The sequence below is a fragment of the Bubalus bubalis genome, chromosome 18, assembly GCF_019923935.1.
Source record: "Bubalus bubalis isolate 160015118507 breed Murrah chromosome 18, NDDB_SH_1, whole genome shotgun sequence".
NCBI lineage: Eukaryota > Metazoa > Chordata > Mammalia > Artiodactyla > Bovidae > Bubalus > Bubalus bubalis.
In genome coordinates, this window is record NC_059174.1 from 14,050,487 (window position 1) to 14,074,914 (window position 24,428).

The 24,428-nt window shown below is 49.6% G+C and overlaps 1 protein-coding gene across 6 annotated transcripts in view; it reads right to left on the bottom strand.

The window, feature by feature from the left end:
• Nucleotides 1-24,428, bottom strand: part of ANKRD11 (ankyrin repeat domain 11) — a 119,188-nt gene that overhangs the window by 63,603 nt on the left and 31,157 nt on the right. For all 6 annotated transcript variants that reach the window (XM_025268539.2, XM_025268547.2, XM_025268541.2 and 3 more), the window contains exon 2: nt 1,996-2,077. The gene's annotated coding sequence lies outside the window, so the exon portion shown is untranslated. The remainder of the gene's footprint in view (nt 1-1,995; nt 2,078-24,428) is intronic.

A 24,428-nucleotide genomic window follows, 5' to 3' on the forward strand; every position in this document is an offset into this window, starting at 1 on the left:
ACCAGTGGCCGGATGCTGCTCAGGTGGAGGCAGGGTCATTAACTGTAACACAGTATGACCTTCAAACCGTGTGCGCCAAAAAAAAAAAAACAAAAAAAAACTTGCACATCCAATCAGCCTGCCCCGCCATGGACCCCGGAGCCACAGGCGCTACAGACCAGCCCGGAGTCCATCCAAACCGGGCCCTAAAGGGTGCCGGGCAGGCACACGCGCACAGATGGAAACACGTAGCCACCTCTTGGAAACGGTGACCTCAGATGGGACCTCAGTGGTTCACATTCCACCTTATGTGGTCAGAATGAAAATTAAGAACAGTGGATGATATGAATAACAATGAAAAAGCATTACAAAGCCTGCAAAATTAGTGTTTTTAAACTTGTGCCTTCAGATGCCAAGAAAGGTCACGGAATGTAGACCCTTCCACCCGTGTTCACACCCACAGTCACACCCTTATCTCTATCCCATCCAAACAGTGGACTTCTGAAGACAATTATAATCAGTGTAATCAGTATTGACTGAATATTTATGGTTCACAAAAGTGATCAACAGCATTAGATACCCTGGATTACCTGTGTGATGTACTGTCAAAATGACAACCCTTCCATCTCAGACAACATTCCCAATAGGAACACGCCCACTGCTCAAAATCCACTAGAGCCATCAGGCCAGCCCCGGAACCTGTCAGCAGCCTGGCTGGTAAATTGTTTTCTTTTCATCAAGAATCACCAAATGCTTACTAATTACCTCATTTAGGCAGCATCTTGTTTTTTCTTGTCATAAATTAAGGCCAGCCTTCCAGTCTCCAAACAAAGGCCAGGCTCAAGCCTGCAGGTGTGGGTGGGCCTGGCTCCCCTCTGCCTCCCGCCCCAGGGCAGAGGCTCTCAGTGGCTGCCCTGAGGTCCAAGACAGTCCACACAGCCCAGGAATGCATGGGTTCATCCTGGAAGACCACCCTGGGGGCCTCCCGGGTGCAACAGAGCCCACCACACCCCGACCCCGCACCACCCACCAGTGGCCGGGCCGGCTGCTCTCCCACTCCAGACCACCCTGCAAACTCAGAGTTCTCCATCGCACTCAACTCCATTTCCAAGGAAACACTTCCATCATCAGGGAGGCCGGCCAGGTGCATCTCAAAGTGGCCGCACACAGGACGGCTGAGGCAGGGTTGGGTCCGTGGGGTTGAGCAGCAGGGAAGGCTTCTTCCCTGTCTGCTGGAAACAGCACAAAACACACAGAATACACTCTGGGGCTGTTGGCTTTAAAACCTTAATACCAGGTCAAGGTATGAAACACTGAAAGGAGTCAACAGTTTTCTTTCCAACTGTTATCAATCCACAGATCAGAAGACACAAGGAACTGCCCCTGGGACGTGTCCCCTAAGGGAGGAGGACTCTGTCCTAGAGCCGAGTGTCCAGCCAGGCTGAGGCTGCACCAGGACTCCCAGGAGAAGGCAAGCTCAAGGCAACCCGGCCAAGAGCCCACCCCAGACCCACCAACCACACACGCGGGCCTCAAACCTAAGGAAATTCCCGTGTGCCTACTCGCCGGCCCGCACACAGAGCAGCATGGGCCACCCCGCTCCCCCAGCGGAGGGGTGGCAACGCTCAGGTGGCGCGAGCGCGGCAGGCCCAGATCCCCAGACAGGGAGCACGCGGGGCCGCGGGCCCAGGCCACTTGGGGACAGAGCCACTAAGACAAAACTCTGGTAAGAAGTCAACTTTCTGCACAGACCAGGCTGCCCAGTGTCTTCATGTGCCCACAGGTGCCTCTCCCTGGGACACCAGGGAAGCTACCTACTGACCCACAAGGCTCACCACCACCCTGCAGCCCCTTGTTTCCCTGAAATCCAAGACAAAACCCAGATACTGAGACAAAACTCTATCAAGCCCAAGAAAACCAGCAAGGAGAGGTAAGAATGACTTTAATACTTCTTTTTACAAACCAATGAAAACAATACAAACTGTTGAGAGAGAGCAGGTGCAATAAAATTCTTACCGAGTCCATCGCTGAAAGCCGTGGCTGATGACTGTAAATTAAATCCAACAGAGGCGTGTCCCAGAGCAGCGGTGAGGAGATTCTGAAACAAGAGAATCCAGTGAGCGCCTATAAATACTAATTTCCCCTCAGTTCTTTTCGTAATGTCGCCTCTCTGTGTGTGGACTACATCATGGCCCTTCCTTCACTTTGGGTCACTCCGACAACCCCAAGGTTTTAGGGTGTCTGGCTGTACAGGAGAGGCGCTCACACCCGGGACTCAGGGAGGGCACCCCAAGCAGACACCTCTGTCTGGACTCCGCTCCTGGACAGCACTGCTCAGAAAGGCCAGTTAAGGAGAGAACACCAGAACGGGCCAGTCATTCTCCCCAGAGCAGGCGCCTGAGGCCTGGGGCCCTGGAAGGGCCATCCGCAGACGTTCTCCTTTCAGGAGTTTGACAGTAAGCCTCTGCCAGAGTTACGGATTTTGTAGCTTCTACAGACTCACTGTCACACTCAAGAGTAAAATTGGAACTCACCCTTCGCTGACAAAACCTGCACGCCAGCCGCGCCTGCCCCTCAGACGGGCCAGTCCCACGACACTGTCCCCTCCCCACTTCCTCCCTTCACCTACCCAGGGACCTGCCCACAAAGGCAAAGGACAATGATTCAGACCAAATGAGGTCCCAGGATCCAAGGTCAGAGACGTGCCTCTAGGTCCAGCTCAGGAGAAGCCAGAGGGCCTGGGCGACCCCACAAGGACCAGCACGTGTCATCAATGTCACTAAGAAATATCACACAGAGGGGCCTCGTGGGCAGGCCAGACACAGGCAAACAGCCCCCTTACTCATAAGTAAGCTGCAGCTATACATCAGAAGCAAATCTCAAAAATCTTATCAATGAATGAAAAAATGTCTTGGAGGGATATACTGAATGTATCTGGGTCTTTCAAAAACACATGAAACTTGAGACTTCCCGGGCAGTTCAGTGGCTATCTACCTGCCAATGCAAAGTGCACGGGTTTGAGCCCTGGTCTCGGATGATTTCACATGCTGCGGGACAAGCAAGCCCATGTGCCCCACTGCTGAAGCCTGCCCATTCGAGGACAGGTGCTCTGCAATGAGAAGCCACCGCAACGAGAAGCCTGTGTGCCGCAACGAAGAGCAGCCCTTCCCCACCACAACCAGAGGAAGCACCCACGTTGCAACAAAGACCCAGCAAAGCCAAAAATAAAATAGTAATAAAAAATTTAGGTACATGAAATAATACATTTGATTTATAATGTATTCATTCAAAACTAGGAGTTTAAAGGTACACAGACAACTAAAAACAATCTTTTCATTCATCAATTATTTTTACATCAAAACCAGCGACTTCAACTATTTGAAAGTAAACTCAAAATCTAGTATCAAAAGAGCAAATGGCACCATATATGATCCTCCAGAATCACTATTAATTAAAAAAAAAACAAAAAAAAACACACAAAAAAACACAGATTTTATTGAGAGGCCTCTCCAAAGACCTATGCCAGAAGTCAAATCAGTGGACACTGTGGCCTGGCCATATGAACCAGCGACACTGCTGGTGGGAAGAGGAGGTGACACGGCAGGGTCACAGCAACACGACCCTTCCGAGAGAGCTGTGCGGCCTCAGGAACATGCAAACCCGGTCTCCACAATCCCATCAGGCACCCTCCCGTCTCCACACACACCAGTGGTGCCGTGTCAGGATGGGACGCGCAGACAGGAACCGGGCACGGCTGGCGGGACAAGCGCTCGTGGACAGTGGACTCCCAGGGTCTGCACACGAGCTACACGTGTGTGTACACAGCTGGGTCAGGACTTTTTTGTCCTGTTGCTGGCACAGGATTTCTGAAGCTGACATTAAGCGCAAGGACTAGAAAAGCAGCTTCCAACCACACCTTGGTTTTCTTGAAAAGCACAAGCTGCTCACTAAGTGTCTTGATTTTCCTATAAAGACAGTAATAGGATAACACAGTGTTTAGATGGAGTCGACACCTGGAATACAGCAAATAACAACTACTGTTCAGTCTCTGACACCAGCATGCTGTCACTTGGGACACACCACCCTCCACCACCCTGGGCGCTTCCTGGGCCTAGGGTGCTAAGCGCCCACACCCCTTCCACACAACAAGCCACACAGAACACGGTCACTCAGACATCACAGACACACTGGAGACCCTGACCACCAAGACAGGAGACAGCTTTCCTGGGGGTCTAAGCCAGGAAACAGACTACCAGTGTTTAGCTCCCAGCAAACTCAGAATTCCCAGTCAGCACCCCGCTCTCCACAGAGAGGACACTGTTCCCTGCCGTGGCCGGGGGCACTGGCGCCTGGCCCTACAGACACCCCATCTCAGGAGCCAGGGCTGCGGCCGTGACACTTGTGTCCAGAATCACAGCCCGCAGCAGCCTCTCTGCTGTCAGCGCTCCCGCTCCTGTGGGCCTGCCAGGGGCAATCAGACCAGCCCTCTATTAGACCCCATTCCCAATCTCCAGCTCAGAGCTCCCCACTGAACTCACAAAGCTCACCATACCAGAGACACGCCACATCACACACGCACACAGATAAGCCCCAAGGTAATTACGACTGTATTTCCTGCCCTGGTTCAGGGCACTCCTGTCTAGAAGATCCTCCAAGTCCAAACCTGCTGTGCCCAGCTCATGACCAAACCCCAGACAGAAGCCTGGAGTCATCCAGCTCCAAACCTCTGCTCTCTCAGCCCCCACCAGCCGGCCAGACTCCTGACTCAGCAGCCCCAGTGCTTCCCCACCCATGTCATCACAACTCCCACCACGCTGCTGAGAAGGGTACGCACCATGTCTGGTTTACCCCTACACACCCCACTCTGCCCACAGGAGTCACTGGGCTCACGAGGGGTGGATTCGAGTCCAAACTTCAGACGCCACCCTGATGACGCACATGGGTATGTGCACACATGTACATGCACACACGTACACACACACACACAGAGCAAAGGAGCTCCCATTTTCCTGCTGGGAGGGCGGGTTCCCACTGCAGGCACCCCACTAAAGGTGAGCGCCCTGGGGACACAGGCACCCCAGCAACCCCAGACTGCTTCCAGTTTCTGGAAGACATCCCGTTTCCCTCACAGGAGATGCCTCCCCTCCACTCCCGTGTCCTGGGGCTGTTCTCCAGGCCCACTCTCTGGTTCTCCGTCAGGTGGCCATCATGCTGGAAGACAACGGTTGTGCTCAACTCCGGGGCTGCACACCGCGCCCTGGGCACTAGCAGGCACAGCATGAGGCCCAGCGTTGGCCTCGGAGCAGGAGAACACAACTGACCCTGGGAGAGCGGGTGCGGAGAGGAGGCCGCTTCCCAGAGTCACAGTCCAGTGCCCGGCTCCAGACCTCCGAGCATCCGTGCCCTTACAATCCACCCAGCTCCCAATCACCCTTTGACCCAAGTGAAAATTCACCCCAAATACATGCGATTAGTGGGCAAAATTAATCAGAGGTAAAAACACAGTAAGATGCCCTCCCTGGCCAGTGCGTCCCTCTAGCCCAGCCAAGCGATGGTGCCTGGTGGGCTCCTGACAGCTCCCGAGGTCACAGGCCCAGCATGCCGTCTCCCAGAGCGCCGGGGGCTGCCTCACCTCCAAGTCAGCGCATGTCCAGAAACGAAGTGTCCACAGTCTCCTTTCCGGACTCACCAGTTCCAAGAGCTGCGACAGCCCTCGCCGCACCCACCTGCACACTGTGCTCTTCCTCCACCTCGCTCCCGCCACAGAGCTTCCAAGCCAGAGTATCGAATGCAAAACAAGGTGTGTTCACCAGCCCCATTCAAGCCAGCTTAAGTGCTCAGACTGGAAGCACTCCCTCAGCCTGCAGAGACTGGGTGAGGAAAGCTGCGTGACATACACATGTGCTCTTCTTTAACCACAAAAACTGGGCCAACGACGCAGACAGGACACTGGCCTCCGAGTCTCCAGCTCCCACCAAGAATTTCAGACTCCACCGCCACCCAGGACTTTCCACGCTCCAGGTGGAAACAAGTGGCTCAGAAGAAACAACAGGTTGCTCAGAAGACATGCCCTTGTATTTCAAAGATTTCAATCTTGACTGATTTGTTCCCGGAACATTCCCACCCCGGAAGATGCTTCAGATTCTGTGTGTCTTGGGGTGAGTATTGCAAAACTGTTTTAATATTTTCCAAGCAAATCTAATACATAATCACTGTTCTAGTCCCATTTGCCTACCCAAACCCCTAAACACAAAACCTTGAGAATCCTTACCACCCTCACCCTCTAAATACGCTGGAGAGTGCTGATTTGAGATGGAAGACCACAGAAATGACCGGAGCAGGACTAGCTCACACTCAAGAGGGGACCCGAAGTCCATCTGTCAACACAAGGACATAAGGACGCCAGCTACCGGTCCACTGACCGTGCTCCAGCCCAGCTGCTTGGCCACCAAATGAAAGCCTACCCAACAGCCTGACACAATACCTGCCAAGACACAGGCCTCCTGGGTCCAAAATCTGCTCTGAGGGGCAGGACCCAAGCCTTCCTAATAAAGCGAAGAGTGTGGACCAGCTAGGCTGTGCCACTCATAGAAGTCGGGGCTCAGGTCAAGATCGTCTTTGGGCTACCAGTGATCTAATCTGTCGTGAGTGATCTGTGCTGTGATCCTGGGCGTGAGAGGGGTCCCCACCCTGAAGACTACACAAACACACAATCACAGCAACAGCACCCTAAAACGCCTCGTGCAAAGGGCTACAGGGTGGGGTGCGGCCTAACCTGCAGGTGTGCGCAGAAGTGTGGTGACCGGCCTGCTGGGAGCCCAACGCCCACCCACCAGCCCTCGGTTGCAGTCGCCCTGCCTGCACAAACGTGCTTTCAACTTGTCAAGGAAGGAGAGATCTTCCTCTTTTAAATTTGTATTTAACCTAATATGCTGGTGCTGCATTTCATTTCTAAACCACCTCAAATTTCCAGAAGACACTCTGTTGCAGTGACAGTGCTAGACTGTTAGAGTGACAAGCCCGTCAGCCGACAGGTTCTGCCGCCAAGCAAGGATACGCCCACCGGTCCACATGCGTCCCCTCCGCCCAGTCTTCCAGGAGACCCCTCAAGCAAAGAATCTCCATTCTGAAAAGTGAGTAAATTCTTCTTCTATTAAAACATTAATATCCAAATTTCTTTCCTGGCAGATGACCCTCAGCAGGAAGAGAAACTCCAGTAGAAAAGACACACTGTTTCCTTACAGCAAGTATTACTAGGAAATCTCAAACCCTGGGTGTGAGAAGAGAACAAAGCAGAATGATCATTCAGCAAGAATATCGCAACTCAGACCAAAACGCATGAGAGCATCAGGGCAGCCCTTGCCTCCTGGAGCCACTGTCTACTTCCTTCAGACTTAAATACATCAACAGCACACTGTAGCACACGTGCAAACAAAACATCCTGACTGTAGACTTTTCTGTTTTTTATTATTTTTTTTTAATAATTTTATGTATTTGCTTCTGGCTATGCTGAGTCTTTGTGGCTTTCTCTAGTCTCAGTGAGTGGGGGCTCCTCTTCGCTGCGGTGCGCAGGCTCCTCACTGCGGTCGGGGCTCCCCTCACCGCGGGGCACAGCTCCTCGGGCACACAGGCTCAGTAGCTGCGGCTCCCAGGCTCTGGAGCACAGCTCACTGGTTGTGGCACTGTGGGCGCAGTTGCTCCACAGCATGTGGAATCTTCCCAGACCAGGGACGGAACCCGTGTCTCCTGCATTGACAGACGAATTCTTTACCACTGAGCCACCAGGGAAGCCATAACTACATATTTTTCAGTAATTATGATTATGAGAGTAAACTAACCAACTATCGGCTGAGACATCTTGAAGTAAGGATCAGGGGCTTCCCTGGTGGCTCAGATGGTAAAGAGTCTGCCTGAAATGCAGGAGACCCTGGTTCAATCCCTGGGTCAGAAAGATCCCCTGGAGAAGGCAATGGCACCCCACTCCAGTACTCTTGCCTGGAAAATCCCATGGATGGAGGAGCCTGGTGGGCTGCAGTCCATGAGGTTGCTAAGAGTTGGACACAACTGAGCGACTTCACTTTCACTTTTCACTTTCATGCATTGGAGAAGGAAATGGCAACCCACTCCAGTATTATTGCCTGGAGAATCCCAGGGACAGGGGAGCCTGGTGGGCTGCCATCTATGGGGTCGCACAGAGTCAGACATGACTGAAGCAACTTAGCAGCAGCAGCAGCTCTTAGATGCACTGACCCGCTTACCCCAAGTTAGTGAAATTCTGAATTTAATATACATTTATCAATGGTATCGTTAAAAAGATGGGAGGGGGCCTCACGACTCAGCACAGAGTGTCCCCAATCTCCTAAAAGCTGACAAGGAGAATTGTGACGAAAAATCATACTCACCCAAACCTAACCTGACATGTATGCTACCATTTTCAGAAAAATGACATTAGCACTAAGTTAGATTCCTGAGAAGAGGCCCACAATGTAAACACAGGACAGATCTCTAAGTGAAGTAATGTCAATGTATAAGCTGCGAGGGGACGGGACATGGCTCTCATTCCATGAGTCAAAAATGACACTTATAGGGCTTCCCTGATGGCTCAGTAGTGATCAATTCGCCTGCCAATGCAGGAGACATGGGTTCAATCTCTGGTCTGGGAAGACCCCACATGCTGTGGAGCAACTAAGCCTGTGCACCACAAATACTGAGCCTGTGCTCTAGAGCCCGGGAGCCGCAGCTACTGAAGCCTGCGTGGCCCAGAGCGCGTGCTCCACAAGAAGAGACGTCACCACAGTAAGAAGCCCTCGCACCACAACTAGAGAGCAGCCCCGCCCACTGCAACCAGAGAAAAGCCCACCCAGCAACAAAGACCCAGCACAGCCAATAAATGAATAAATAAACTTTAAAAAAAGACACTTATGTATTCTATGACTGAGAATACAAGACAGAAGTCACACAAAGTCTTCAATATACACCAAAAACAGAGCACTGTCTGCCTCGGCACCTGCGCTCCTCCCAGCAGCAGGCAGGCCACAGTGAGGCCCTGCCCCTAGGGCCTCCTCCCGAGAGGGCTGCACACTCCACTGACTGCCATCACAGACCGTGCACCTGGGCACAGCTCTCCTACCCCTGATGCATCTGTGAGTGCCAGCTCACCACCTTCACAAGCAGCCAGGTTAATTTCCTGAAGATCAATGTGGGGCCATGCATGCAAGCTCAGGTCAGAGTCAGTGGCGTCTAATGGCCGTTGTTAAAATTCTGACCATGCCACTGTATTGGCAGTGACCCTGGGTACATTCTAACAGCCTGTATCAGTCTTAAGTTTTCTCATCTGTAGAAAAAGAAATTCCTGGATAAAAATACAGATGAACACATACAAGCCAGGTGCATTTCAAGACATCAGCACAGTTAGAACCTATGATGAAAAACGGGACAGTGTCACCAGGACAGACAAGGCAACCAATGGGACGCACACAAGCTCCACCACCGCGTGGGCACACACACAGGGAGACCCCATTCATGACAGCAAGCACTCCAGATCAGCAAGCAAAGGACAGTCCACTCATGGATGAAGCTGTGAGCAATCAGCTCGTGCACAGACATCAGTCTGGGACAGAGTACAGGCTCAAACATAAACAGCAGAAGTACAACAACATTTTCAGACGGTACAGAAAGCTGTGTCTATGTCCTTGGGGCAGGGAGATTTTCTTAACTAAGAATGACGGGTCATGATTCACATTTTGGAAGACACTGTCCTAGAGGATCTCGAACAGATCCTTCAAAATAAAAGGACTCTATCTCAAGCATGAAATGTAACTACATCCTTCTGATCATCTCATAGGTGACTATCATGACAGAGCATCACCTTCATGCACGGCAGATGCTGTGCAAAAACACATATGTACACAGCAACAACAAAACTCGTACCGCGCCTACTTAGCACTGAAGGTTAATAAGTTCCACTGTCTTCGGTAAAAACAAAAGATTTCTGAAAGATGGACGATATTTAGGTAAGAGCAGCTCTATGTATGAATCATAAGCACAATTATATTGGGTTAGCCAAAAAGTTCACTCTGTTTTTTCCATAAGATGGCTCTCTCCAGTAGTGCTTAGATGTCTTTAACTTGATTCAAAACAATTTTGTTAGATTATATTGTGATGGCTGTCACATCAGCACACATTTTCTAAAAACTCAAAAATGGTGAATTTGTGTGTGTGCATTTTAATACTGAATATGGGAAAAAAGCAACATTTTCAGTATATTATGCTTTACTATTTCAAGAAAGGTAAAATCACAACTGAAATGCAAAGAAAAGATTTGTGCTGTGTATGGACACGGGGCTGTGACTGACCAAACGTGTCCAAAGTGGTTTGCAAAGTTTCGTGCTAGAGATTTCTCCCTGGACGATTCTCCAGAGTCAGGTAGACTAGTTGAAGCTGGCAGCGATCAAATCAAGACATTAACTGGGAACAATCAACGTTACATTACGAGGGAGAGTCGACACACTTAAAATATCCAAATCAAGCAGTAAAAATCATTTGCACCATCTAGATTATGTTCATCACTTTGATATTAAGGTTCCACATAAAGTTAAGCAAGAAAAAAAACGTATTGACCGTATTCCCACATGCAATTCTCTTCTTAAATGTAAACAAAAATGTTGCAATTTTAAAACAAATTGTGACAGACGATGAAAAGTGGATACTGCACAATAATATGGGAACAGAAGAGATCTTGGGGCAAGCAAAATGAGCCACCACTAACCTCACCAAAGGCCGGTGGTGGTGTGTATACAGCGGGATTGGAAGGGAGTCCTCTACTATGAGCTCCTTCTAGAAAACCAAATGATTAATTCAGTAATGCTCCCAATCACACCAACTGAAAGCAGCACTCCACAAAAAGCAGCCAGAATTAGCCAACAGAAAACACATAATCTTCCATCAGGATACACAAGAATGCATGTTTCTTAGATGATCAGGCAGTAACTATTACAGCTTGGCTGGGAAGTTCTGATACATCTGCCATAGTCAGCAGACATTGCACCTTCAGATTTCCATTTACTTGAATCTTTAAAAATTCTCTTAATGGAAAAAATTTCAATTCCCTGGAAGACTGTAAAAGGCACCAGAAACAGTTCTTTGCTCAAAAAGATAAAAAGCTTTGGGAAGGCAGATTTTTATGAAATTACCTGAAAAATGGCAGAAGGCAGTGGAACAAAACAGTGAATACACTGTTCAATAAAGTTCTTGGTGAAAATGAAAAATGTATCTTATTTTTACTTTAAAACTGAAGGAATTTTTTGGCCAACCCAATATGTGACCTCTGAATGTGTAACACAAAGTTAATGGTTTTTACTTCTAAGAAAATGGAAAGTGCTAAAAACTGCATCAAAAGGAAAAACAAGTGACAACGGTCTCCATGTAAAACAGTGATGAAGGGGTGTGAGTGACGGGATTCCCTGCAGTCCAGTGGTTAGGACTGGGCGTCCACTGCCAGGGGCCCGCGCTCAGCCCCTGCTCAGGGAACTAAGATCCCACAAGCTGCACAGTGTCTGGGCTGCTGCTGGCCTGAGTTCACGTTAACATGATTGTTAAATTGCTACTAGTAAAAATTTTGTAGGGGATGGTGTGTGTAAGAAAATTGATCTAAAATGCAAAGCAATATTCAAGATGAAGTTGAAACACACAGGACAGACCTCAGGACTGAGGCCTGTGAAAATGGCCACGCTGTCCACAACACTGGTCCCACTGCAACAGCCTCATGAGCCATACGCAGCTCCACAGGCAAACCCAGCCCAGCACAGCGTCCACTCCACGTGTTCACACACGGACCCCGGGCAGGCTGAGCAGTCACCGCAGCAGAGGTCAGTCGGGTCTGGACCCACGGCCTGCCTGAGGCCGAGTGCTCTGCAGCACCAAGGCCCACACCCTCTGCTTGTCCTTGGTTTGGGAGCTGAGTCAAGCCCACCTTTTCAACTCTGTGATCTGTGACTCTGCTCTCAGAAGAAGAGCTGCAGAGGGATTCACTGCAGTTCTGAAACATACAGTGCCCTCGCTTCCAGCTCTGCACTCTTTCTACTACCTCACTCTCCCTGCCTCTTTCTCCTCTCCGGTCTTCAAGGGGACAATGGAACGATTCACACCACAGGTGTCCTCCAAAGAGCCCACGGTGCTGCAGCCGAACAATGGACAGCTAACACACACATCGGGATAAAATGTCTTATGGTCCCCGCGGAGGGGCGGCATGGGAACCAGAGCATTAAGAGAGATAAGCCCAACTAAGGGTCCAGAAAAGTATGACCCAACAGCCAAAGCGCTGGAGCCCTGGAGAGGGCTGCGGGCCAGAAAGAGGGACACCCACTCTGGGGGCTGCAAGTCCTGCTGGCGCCTCCTCCAGTCTCCCCACAGCACTGCACATGTGCTCAAACTCTGGGAGACAAGTCTTAAAATATTTAAGTGAATTTTCATTCTGAAAAGACTGAAAAAATTTACACAACAGTCTATTACAGATTTTTATTTTAATTTCACAAATCCAGTGTCAGAATATATTATGCTACCCAATAACAAATGCAAAGTCATAGAAAAAAAATCAATCTTCAAAAGAATGATTTCAAAGATGTGCAAACCTGATTCTAAAAAATTAAACCTATCCTGCATAATTAAACAGAAACTGCACGCAGCAGTCCACGTAACCCAGTGTTGCCATAGTGACCTCATGGTGCTGGCCAATGACCGCCACTCCTGGAAACCTACCTTCCCACACCCTCCCTGGGTGACTTTAGCACTTTTTGAATTCACCAGAGAGTTCAACCTGGCATTGCATTTGTTGGGAGATTTCAAAACAATTTATTCCAGTTTAAATAGCTCCTAATTAAAAGTCTAAAATCAAGGTGAACTGTGACTAAAATCCTAGAAATATAATATTTTTTTAGTAAAGTAATAAGCATTAATTCAATGATCTGTGAAGGGTTTAGGTAGGCCTGAACATCCCTCGTGGACACCAAGCCCACGCGGACAGGACAAGGGGTGCAGAAACCATAAAGGACAGAGCAGGGAGGGGGCAGCCGGGCGGACGCAAGTCCCTGGGAGAGGCGACAGGCCTGGCCTCCTTCCTTCTTACTGGGGCTTAATCTCCACAGTCCACATCCTAACTCTTCAAAACATAATTAAGACTACGTTTTCGGACATGATGAATCTTGTGCAAACAAACTTTGGAAACTTCTCAGAAAGCCACCTGTTAACAAGGGACAAAGACTGTTCCTTTTCCTTTCCCTAGAGTTGTGTTCAAAACAGATGCTGAACAAAGACAATTCTAGGGAATTCCCTGGTGGTCCAGTGGTTAGGACTCAGCGCTTTCACTGTCAAGGCCTGGGTTCAATCCCTGGCTGGGGGACAAGATCCCGCAAGCTTGTCTTCATCTCTCTCTCTCAATACCTCTAGGTTCTGGGCCAAAACAAATCCGTTACTGAGCTGGAGTATGTTATTCAGGAGTAGTTTTACACACCCTAACACTGGTTTCCAAAAGATGTCCGTAAACAGCTTGTGGAGAAGCCTGCATCCTTAAGAAGGCAGACTTGGGTTGGTTCAGCCTCTTCCCCAGACCCTCACAGGAGACCCCACTCCCCCAGCAGCAGGAAGGCCTGGGCTCCCAGCCGCCTCCGACCCCGTCCCGGCCCCTCGGCCCCGGCCAGCCTCCAGGCTGTCACCCTCACTCTCGCAGCTGGCTCACGGCCACTCTTAGCAGCACTTCACCACAAGAGCCGGTCTCTCCCTCTTTCACTAGAAAGATAAATAGGAATTTTTATTCTAGCCAAGAAACCTGTCAAATGTGAAGTATTTGATGCTAGGCCTGTTCTCAGCAAAAACAAACAGGCACCTGCACTCGCGGCATCAGGAGCCCTCCAGTCGGGGGGGGGTGAAACGCAGAGGAGGCACACTCCCCAGGCAGACGCCCTGCACACCTGTGAGGGTGCCAGTCACACACGTCACCTGCCCACGACACGTGGACACTGTGGGAGCGACACCCTCCCCACCCAGGGCCAACCAGACCTGTTAATCCCTTTCAACAGGTTTTACAAGCAACAGAAATGAATCAAGGACACTGTAGGGACAAGTAAGGAACACCCTTTTATACATGTAAAGAGATACACGAATGGTACGAATTAAGCAGGGGCACAAAACAATGACCTATGACCAAGCCAGGCTCAGAAGGACGCACTTGAGAACAAAGAGGTCTGTCCCTGGAGGGCGGCAGGAGCCGAGCCTGTGCTAACGTGCACCTGTGAGACAGGACACAGCACGGCCAGGCTGCGCAGGCAATGAGTCTCAGTCAGGCACACGGCTTCAGGGAACATTCACACGCACCAGCGCTGGGGCAAAAGCTGATGGAAAGTTTCAATCTGAAATCAACAATAACTGGCTGAGATGTTTTACCAAGGAAAGTATTTACATGAGTTCTATTCTCCTGCGTAAAACAGTAACAGGACTCAACACAGATAAACAGGGCTGTGCAACTTTCAAACAACACACTGCACTGCAAGCCTCCACATCAAACAGCAGTGAGCACAAGACTTTATCAGCAAGAATGGTTTTCATGCCCAGAGACGCTCTAGTTATAACTTCCGTCTGAAATGGAACTGAACAGATGGAAAACTGCAAGTGGCTGCTCGCCCAAGATCTGCTGTGCATTAAAGGCTTTCTGCTGGGAAGAGCAGCTGAGCGTGAAAACACACTTTCTCAGACAGCCTCCTTTCGGGAGAGAGGTGCAGGGGGGCCAGCTGTCAGCATCAGCCGCTTTACCCATCACAGAGGCCTGGACCTCGGTCCCAGGAACTCCGTCCATCCCTGGACGGCACCTGAAATCCGACAGATCAAGAGCACCAGAGGAGCCAAGCAAACGACTTCTGTCCACTGCCTCTTCTCCGAGACGTGGGATGGAGACCAATGTGCATGGGCCACCGGGGGGCTTAGCAGCACACAAGCCCACTTTCCCCAATTCTAACAAACAGAAACCAACCGCAAGTACCAACCAAAGACCAGGCAGGGCTCCACCCACAAGGTGCGAGGGGGCCAGCCGGGCAGCAGGGGTCTGGAGGCATCCACGGCACCCATCAGGCATGATCCAAAGCCAAGGCCGAGATTGGCACAGGGCAACCAGGCACAAACTTCCCGAAGCCCAGATCTCTGCACAGCAGTCCAGAGGTGACTGCAAACAGCTGACTCGTCCCTGGAAGGCTAAGCCCTGGCTTGAGGTTGCTCATCAAAGGACATCAGACTGTGTGGAGACGGCGAGGAGCACCACCATCCATCAGACAGCCCAGCACCCGCTCTGCCTCGAGCGTTCCAGCCCCACAACTCTAGCCGGGAGCACCACCTCACCACCCCACACATGTGTGCACACACATGGCCAGACTACCACCCACCCCCACCCCCCACCTCCTGCCCACAGGAGACACATCTCCCCACACGTTGAGCGGTGAGAGCAGAGCCTCTTCTGTGGAACACAGGAACAGGCAGGGACCCAGGTTTTCAGGACACAGACAAATGTCGGAGAACAACACTGGGGTCACTGAGGTAAGCACCGCAGGAGAAGGGCTCCGGGGCCCCAGGCCATCCTCGACCCCACAAACCCAGGACAAGCCTGCCAGCTCTTCAGAGCCTGGAGTGCTGCCCCTGGGAGCCACACCCTACCTCCCACACGGCACCCCTAACCCCCTCCTCTCCCCGGGACCAGTGCTGAGCGCCCAGCAATCACCCCACATCCTCCAACTGCCAGGAACACAGGGGAACACTGTCACAGATGCAGTGACCACACCCTCCTACATCCATCCCTCCTCTGACTTTGATATCCTGACAGCCTCAGGTTTTTAAAAAGGGAGAATTAGCCTAGCCTAGTATATGTCCTGCAACAAGTAAACAGCAAAGAGAACATGCAGTTTTACTTTTGAGAACAATCCACCTAAAATCACTCTCCTGAGGAGCAGTGCCTGCACAGTCTATTTACAATTCTATTTCCAAGGTAATTTTCAAAGAGCCTCCTAACTGCATTTGTGTAGGATGTAAGAAATGCACACACGATCAGCTCCTAGTTAGATGTGATAATGCACTACCGTGAGGGAGAGCCAAGCCCTGTTGGCAGAGGCCCCAAGGGTGTTGACTATGCCAGAAGGGGCACCGGAAGCCAGAAAAGTTTCCAGTGTAGAAAAGGTGTAGAAAAGGCCTTCACCCCTGAAGCTTAGACAAAACTCCTGAGTATCAAGAATATGGAAGAGAAGCCAGGTTTTCCTTGGTGCTCACACCTAAAAGAAGCATAAGACAAAATCAACCAGGTCAGCAAGTCGCAAGGGGCCTGGAGGTGAGACCATGAAATCCCTAGCAGGAGCCTGGACACACAGAGGGCGCCCAAGAAGCTTGGCCCAGGCGGGTCCCCCACCCCTGCACTCTGCACCTGCTTAAGGCTTCCAGGAAGCAGAGCTTGGGAAGAGCCCAGCACAAGGCCCGGGCCACAGTCCAGCTGCTGCCAAAGACAGTGCCCTCTTGGCCTGCGCCAGCCCCAGGAGGACACAGCCCACTGCAGGAGTGACATGTAAGTGCAGGCTGCGGTGTCCACACCGTGTGGGACCTGTTCTCCAGGCCTCCAGACCTCAGGATCCCCTCACAAGTCCCCTATGTGGCCCAGGCGGTCCTGCTTCTCCCCAACTTGTTCAGTCGCTCAGGCGTATCCCTCTTTGCAACCCCATGGACTGTAGCCTGCAAGCTCCCATGTCCATGGGATTCTCTAGGCAAGAACACTGGAGTGTGCTGCCATTTCCTACTCCAGGGGATCTTCCCAACCCAAGGATCGAACCCACATCTCTGGCATCTCCTGCACTGGCAGGCGGGTTCTTTACCACTGAGTTACCAAAGAAGCCTGCCCAGAATGACTGCTTATGTACTTTAATAGAAATTCAAGTATAAATAAAAATGGATCAAGTTCATCACATCATCTTCTTCCTGGAGTTCCTTTCTTAGACACAAGAAAGTATTAGAAGGGAAAAATTAAAATATTTGAACTACACCAGAATATAACTAAATGCTGCCCCCAGAAAAGTCCCAGAAAATCCCAAGCAAGTCTCAATTCTACAGCACACAGCCAACTGCCCCAAGTCCCACTGGATGTTGCATTATGCATGAAAAAGCAAGAACAAATACAAGTCAGAAGCCACCCACAACCCCAGTCACAAAGTGGAAGCCACCTTACACAGGGCTCCCCACTGCTAGTGATACCTGGATACGCGTGACTCCTCCAAACGCCACGTTAAGAACAAAGGCCACAGGCCAGAACCCTAACGCCTGGAACAATCGGGTGGGGGCTCTCACTTCACTTCCGCCTTTGTTGAAAGATGGCTCAGCAAAGAACTCCCTCAGGAAGAGGCTGCAAAGGGCCCAGCACTCAAGAAGCGTACGCACGGTCGTTTCCCCATGGCCTCTGTGTCCTGGGAGCCACCAGGCAGGGGTGGGAGGACCAGAGGGCACAGGAGGTCCCCTCAGGGACCCGGCTCCCTGCAAGCAGGGGTCGCTGCCCAGCACCTGCAGGGAGACACCTGTGAAGGGAAGAGGGGCACATGGGTGCCATGACTTAAAAAAAAAAAATCACCTGTTTTTAATGCTATCCTGAGAAACTTCTGTATTCTTTCCTCAGATTCCAAATGAACATCCAGCAATTCAAGAAGTGAAGAGATGCGCACAATGTAGTAAGAGAAAAAAAGAGAAGACTGTATGTCTTAGTGTACAAAGTCCTCTAACTTTCACTCACATTTCTAACTTCCATTTCAACATATATACACACCTATTCTCACAGGCCCAGGACAGGCACTCAGCCTCCAGAGGAAGACACAACCAACCAACCCACGCTCCCACCTCCTCCTTCTGTGATGGGACCACACATGTGCATGGCCAGTCTGCATTGCACCTTTAGCAACTGGAGGAAAGAATTTTTCCATTTTTGTAAAGAAGTAAATAAAAACTTAAGACTCTGACAAGGAGTCTATTTTTGTCTTGGGCTCCAAATCACTGCAGATGGTGACTGCAGCCATGAAATTAAAAGATGCTTGCTCCTTAAAAGAAAAACTATGAAAAACCTAGACAGCACATTAAAAAGCAGAGACGTTACTTTGCTGACAAAGGTCCATTTAGTCAAAGCTATGGTTTTTCCAGTAGTCATGTATGGATGTGAGAGTTAGACCATAAAGAAAGCTGAGCACTGAAGAAATGATGCTTTTGAACTGTGGTGTTGGAGAAGACTCTTGAGAGTCCCTTGGACTGCAAGGACATCCAACCTGTCAATCCTAAAGGAAATCAGTCCTGAATATTCACTGGAGGGACTGATGCTGAAGCTGAAGCTCCAATACTTTTGGCCACCTGATACAAAGAACTTACTCATTTGAAAAGACCACAATGCTGGGAAAGATTGAAGGTAGGAGGAGAAGGGGACGACAGAGGATGAGATGGTTGGATGGCATCTCTGACTCGATGGACATGAGTTTGAGCAAGCTCCAGGAGTTGGTGATGGACAGGGAAGCCTGGTGTGCTACAGTCCATGGGGTTGCAAAGAGTCAAACACGACTGAGTGGCTAAACTGAACTGACACAGAGAGTAAGACAGAGCACAGACAGCTGGAGGGGCAACTCCCACAATAACCACCACCTTCCCAGGGAAGAGGGGCTGCAGGCCAAACCCGTACCTCACGGTGCAGGAGGCCTTGTTCTCCCAGTTAAATGTGACGGATCCATACTTACAGTCACTAAGTTTGGGGGATTTCCTTGGCAGTCCAGTGGTTAACACTGCAGGGGGCAGGGGTTCGATCCCTGGTCAAGGAATTAAGAGCCTAGAAGTCACGAGCTGCGGCCAATAAATTAGTTAATGAAACAAGTTGCAAGTCCCAAATCTACTCATTTTCATGTTTACTGCTGCTGAGTGCCTGTTTATGATCCTACAAAACCCAAATCCTTTCTCATGATTACCATTCCCAAACTCTTTCTAAAACTTACTACTATGCATGCACTCCTAAATTCCTCATTTCTCTGAATCTAAATTCTAGCTTTATTTTCCCAGATATCTTCACGTTTTATATGACACGTTTATATCAACATGTCACACCCCTGGAGAAAGGGCCAGGAAGTCCGCAAGAGGTCCACTCCTCACAGGACGTGTAGCCACAACCAGAGGAGCCAAGGGCTAGTTCTGTGAAGGGCTCTCCTGATTCCTTCCTGTCCCCACCGCTATTCTCATGGTTCAACAGCAAAGCTGGGTACCTCTGACAGACACCTGTGGCCCACAGAGTCCAAAATACTGACCACCTCGTCCTCTTATGTCAGACCACAAGGTTTTACTCAAAGGTAAAGTGCGCCTTCATACAGATGAGTAAGGAAGGTGCTTCTGCTGCCTTTAAAGGTGTTTAAGGGCTTGTATGTTAAAGTTAATTATCTATAAGGGGAAATCTATAGAAATGTAAGCAGATGAGCAAGTGGCTGGGTTGAGTGCAGAAACAGAACTAACTGGAAATAGGTTAAGGGGGATCTTACACAGTAAACCTCGGAAAAATCACTAAATTATACACATTAGATGAGTCCATTTGGGATTCCCAAGTGGGGCTCAGTGGTAAAGGATCTCCATGCCAATGTTTGATCCCTGGGTCAGGCAGATCCCCTGGAGGAGCAAACAGCAAGCCAATCCAGTATTCTTTTGCCTGGAGAGTCCCATAGACAGAGGAGCCTGGCGGGTTACAGTCCATGGTGTCGCAGAGAGATGGACATGAATGAGCGACTGAGCACGCATTCATGAGTCCATTTATGCTATAAAAATTAAACCTCAATAAATTCTAAAAAAACTTAAGTTTGTTATCTGTATAACTGGGCTTTTGTCATCTAAGACCAAAGCTGAGGGTACAACTCACAGTAATTCTCGACAGATCCCTCTGACACATGTATCCTAAATCTTTAACCCTGTGATCTGTGACAGCAGACAGCTCAATGTGGCTGGAGGGATGCACACCGTGAGGCCAGGCGGTCTGTGCGTGGACCACCCGCATCTCCAGTGCCACCGCCAACCCCCATCTCTCCACCCTCTACCCACCCAAGTCCTCAAAGGCGAGGGTGTCCACATTATGGATTTGGGGTAACCAAATAACGCCTTGCACTTAGTAACCGCAGAGGTGAACACATTCACCTGTCACAAGTCAAGAATACTTTATGAGGAGAAACACATCTTCAGCACGTTTTCAGTACTCTCTACTATGGACTACTACTGGTCCTACTGGACCCTGGTGGTCCAGAGTTAAGACTCTGTGCTTCCACTGCAGGGGCCATGGGTTTAATCCCCGGTCAGGGAACAAGATCCCATATGCCTCAACTAAAGATCCTGCGTACTACAACTGAGACCCAGGGCAGCCAAATGTTTTTTTAAAAACAGAACAAAACAACAAAACCACAAAAAGACAAGTTGTACAACTACTCTGTCGTTTAAAAAAAGAAAAATATATTTATATATATGTACATATATAAAATATACGTATGTATATGAATACATGAGACAAGCTTAACCATAAATTGAAAGTAATGTTTAAAAATTGTATTTTAAAAACCTTTAATAAAAACAAATTAAAGAGTTTGAGATTAACAGATACACACTACTATACATAAAATAGATAACCAGTAAGAACTACTGTATGGCACAGGGAACCATATTCAGTATCTTGTAACAACCTGTAGTGTAAAAGAATCGAACATCTGAATCACTTTGCTGCACACATGAAACTCAGTTTGTAAATCAATTAACAGTTCAAATAAACAGAGGCAAGAATCCCTCAGACAGTACCTATACTTTTATTAACATTCCTAAAAGGAATTTATAGCTGAGTTAAAGTACTGAAGCTGCTAACCTGATAAAAGTTTTCTCCCTCTACAAAATGACCCTTCTGCCAGCCAAGCTGCCTTCCCTTTGAGCAGGAACTGACTGCCAAGGACCCCAGAACAGTGCCCTCAGCAGCTCAGAGCAGCCACACAGGACGTCCACAGCATGGCTCACACAGAGGCCAACAGAGATGCTCCTGCGAGAAAGCACGTCATCAGCACGAGCTCACAGTGCAGTGAGAAGGAGGACAGCCACTCCCCACTGTGCTACCTGCTGGAGACACAGCTGCCCACACAACAGACGGCATTTACTGTATTACAGAACATGTGACCAGAGGTGGGGCTCTGGAGCCAGGATGCCCAGGGCCCAAAGCTAGCCTCGCCACTCATGATCTGCGTGGCCTCTCTGGGCCTGGATTTACTCGTCTCAACAACAGAAATGAGCGGGTCTGCCCTTCAGGAGTCAACAAGATGAAATGAAAAGATCCTGAGAACCAGGCAGAACGGCACCTGGCAAGTAGTGCATGTTTTATATTTTATAGCTGTTCCTTCAGTGACAGACAGAAATGACGCACTCACTAAATACACAGGGGAAAGTGAGTCACAAAGGGCCTGGGGACTTGCCTGGCACCCAGTAGTTAGGACCCCAGACTCCACTACAGGAGCAATCCCTGGTCAGGGAACGAAACTCCCGTGTGCTGCGCAGCACAGCCAAAAATATAAATTAAAAATAAAATTTTTAAAAATTAGGCACAGAACTGTCACAAAGCCAGCAATACCACTCCCAGGCAAACACCAACCAGGTGTTCCAAGGAAACTTTACACACTTGCTCACAGCAGCACTGTTCACTATAGCCAGAGGTGGGAACAGCCCACATGTGCATCAACAGATGAATGGAAATAAAGAGGTGCATATCCCTACTTTGCAAACATGAAAGAGAATGGAGTCCAGTACACACTATAACAAGGATGAGCCCTGAAAATATTGAGACACAGACGACCAACCGTGGAAGACGCTCCTAACCTGCAATGTCTAGAGCAGGCAAATCCACAGAGCACAGAGCAGAGGAGTGGCAGTGAGGGGCTGGGGGCGGCGGGGCTGAGGGCCCACAAAGAGCAACTGCTGAATGGGGACAGGGACTCCCTTTGGGTAATAAGATCGTCCGGAACACGACGGTGGCAGGGGTGACAACACCGTGAGTGTGTCACAGGCCACAGAACCATACACTTGAAAACAGTTAAAACAGTGGATTTTTCAATGTGAATTTTATCTCAATTCTTTTAAAAATCATGAGAATAACGTGAGATGCAAAAAGAGTATCCTGTGTGATTCCGTTCATGAGAAACTCTGATAAATCTATGACAAGAACAGAATAGGTGGTGGCTGGGGTATTCAGTGCTACAGGAACTTCTAGGAGCTGCCGGCCACATGGGGTAGGATAACTGCGGAAATGTACCTGGCGACAGACTTCAGAACAAGCACTGTTACTGTGGAGATGGCACCTGCAGAGATGCCACTAAAACCATCACAGGCACACGAGTCCTTCCCTGAGAAACACAATGCAGGTCGGATGGACAAGAGAAATGACACGCTCTGGCTAACGTCGGATCAAGTGAAGGCCCGGAGGCTCCACCTGAGGACAGGCTGCCGCCACAGAAAGTCCCCACCAGAGCCCCAGAGACGCCCTTCCTTGGAAGAGAGGCCAAAGCACAGCTGCCTTCTGTCCTCAGAGGGACCCGCTGCTACAAGGCAACCAAGGGAAGACAGTGGTGCTAAAACAAGAGTCTTCTGAATGATTTTTAAAAGTTTATTTAAAATAAAATCCAGTCAACTTGGTTCTTCAAAATATATACCCTGGCTCCTGCACAACCTGAGCACTCAGGTTACGTGATTCAATCTGCGGCAGGGCTTTCGCCGACGTCATGAGTCCGCTGGAGCCTGTTAGGTCGACACCTTCCACTTATTTCCAAAGCTGCCGGCCACAAAGCCGCCGCTGCACTCAACACTTTTTCACACAAAATCCAAACTTGTCTTACATAAAGTAGCAAAACTGGTTTAAAATTCTCCAAAAGAGAAATAAGCCTACAGTCATCTTCTCCACCTTAAAAATATCTCAAGCCCCTCCAGCCCCTGGGCTCAGCACTAGCCCCTCTGGACGCGTCTCACCGAGCAGTGGGGAGCTGTGAGCTCAGAGCCAGGTCAGTGCGGAAAGGTCACATCCTCCCCAGACCAACACCTGCAGGGCAGGTCCCCTCTGCTGCCGCGCCACACGTACAGCAACACAGTCCTCACGGCCAAATGACTGCAACTCTACATGCAATGTCCTGTCCCAGTAACAACCCTTACTGTTCTGATCAACCAGGAAAATGTAACTGTTCTAAATGTCAACACTGCGGTCCATGCTGTGACAGAAGCAAGAGGGCCCATGGCACACCTCTGAAGACAGCCTGGGGCTCCCTGGGCTGCCATCTGAGCTGCGTCGGCTCCAGGGGACCCAATCGGACTTGGGCAAATGAAGGACAAACCTAGTTTTTCAAGTAAACAACTGTAAGTATCTTTGGTCAATTATAAAATCTAAGCTTTTGAGCAAAAATACTAAAATTCTGGAAAATGTCTATCCCAGCTTCCATTCTGACCAACGTGGAATAGAAGGAATACATTCATCCCCCTCGCCCTGGACAGAAGTAAGGAATAGCAATCTCCAGACTGAACACCAGGTAAGGGGAGAGTGACCCTGAGAGGTGAGAAGCAGGGGAGGGAGAGGGCACAGGCAGAGGGGCCTCGAGAGGACAGAGCTGCTCCAGGCAGGCTCACAAGCGACCTGCACAGACACCGAGGGCCAAGGAGCAGGAACACCTGCCCTGGACTGACCACTGTTCTGGTCCCATCCAGCAAAGCTGCAAATAAAGAACTGAAAGAAGCCACCGGTTCAAAGGATGTTGACTATCCCCAAGAACAAAGCCCAGGGATGTTTACAGTAACATAAAAATATCCAGCCACAACACGGTACAATGAACAATGCCTGGCACACAATCAGAAATGACCAACACGCAGAGAAGCAGGAGAGTGTGGGTAACAACAGGGAACTTGTCAGACGGACTTGGACTCAGATGCTGAAGACTCACCTGCTGATCAGACAGATGAAGATCTGAAGGACTCAAATCAAACTATTGACAAATTAAATTTCTATAATGTATGATGTAAAATTTTCTGAGACAAAAATGTCTGGCAGACATCAAAGAATTGAGAGTGGTGCGCTGAGAGACACAACAATAAGAAGTGTCCAAAACGTGGACTAGAAGACACAGGGCACCACCGTGCTGGGTGACATTCAGGCAATCGCCACACACACGCAAGTGGAGTCTCCAAAAGAGAAAGGGAGGAAGAGAAAATTATTTGAAAACAATAACGGCCAAGACCGGAGAGACACTGCAAACCCACAGACCCATAAAGCTCAACAAACGCCAAGCACAAGAAACATGAATAAAACCACTCCATATTGGGCTCCCTGGCAGTTCCAACGGTTAAGAATCTGCCTGCCTAAGGCAGGGGACACC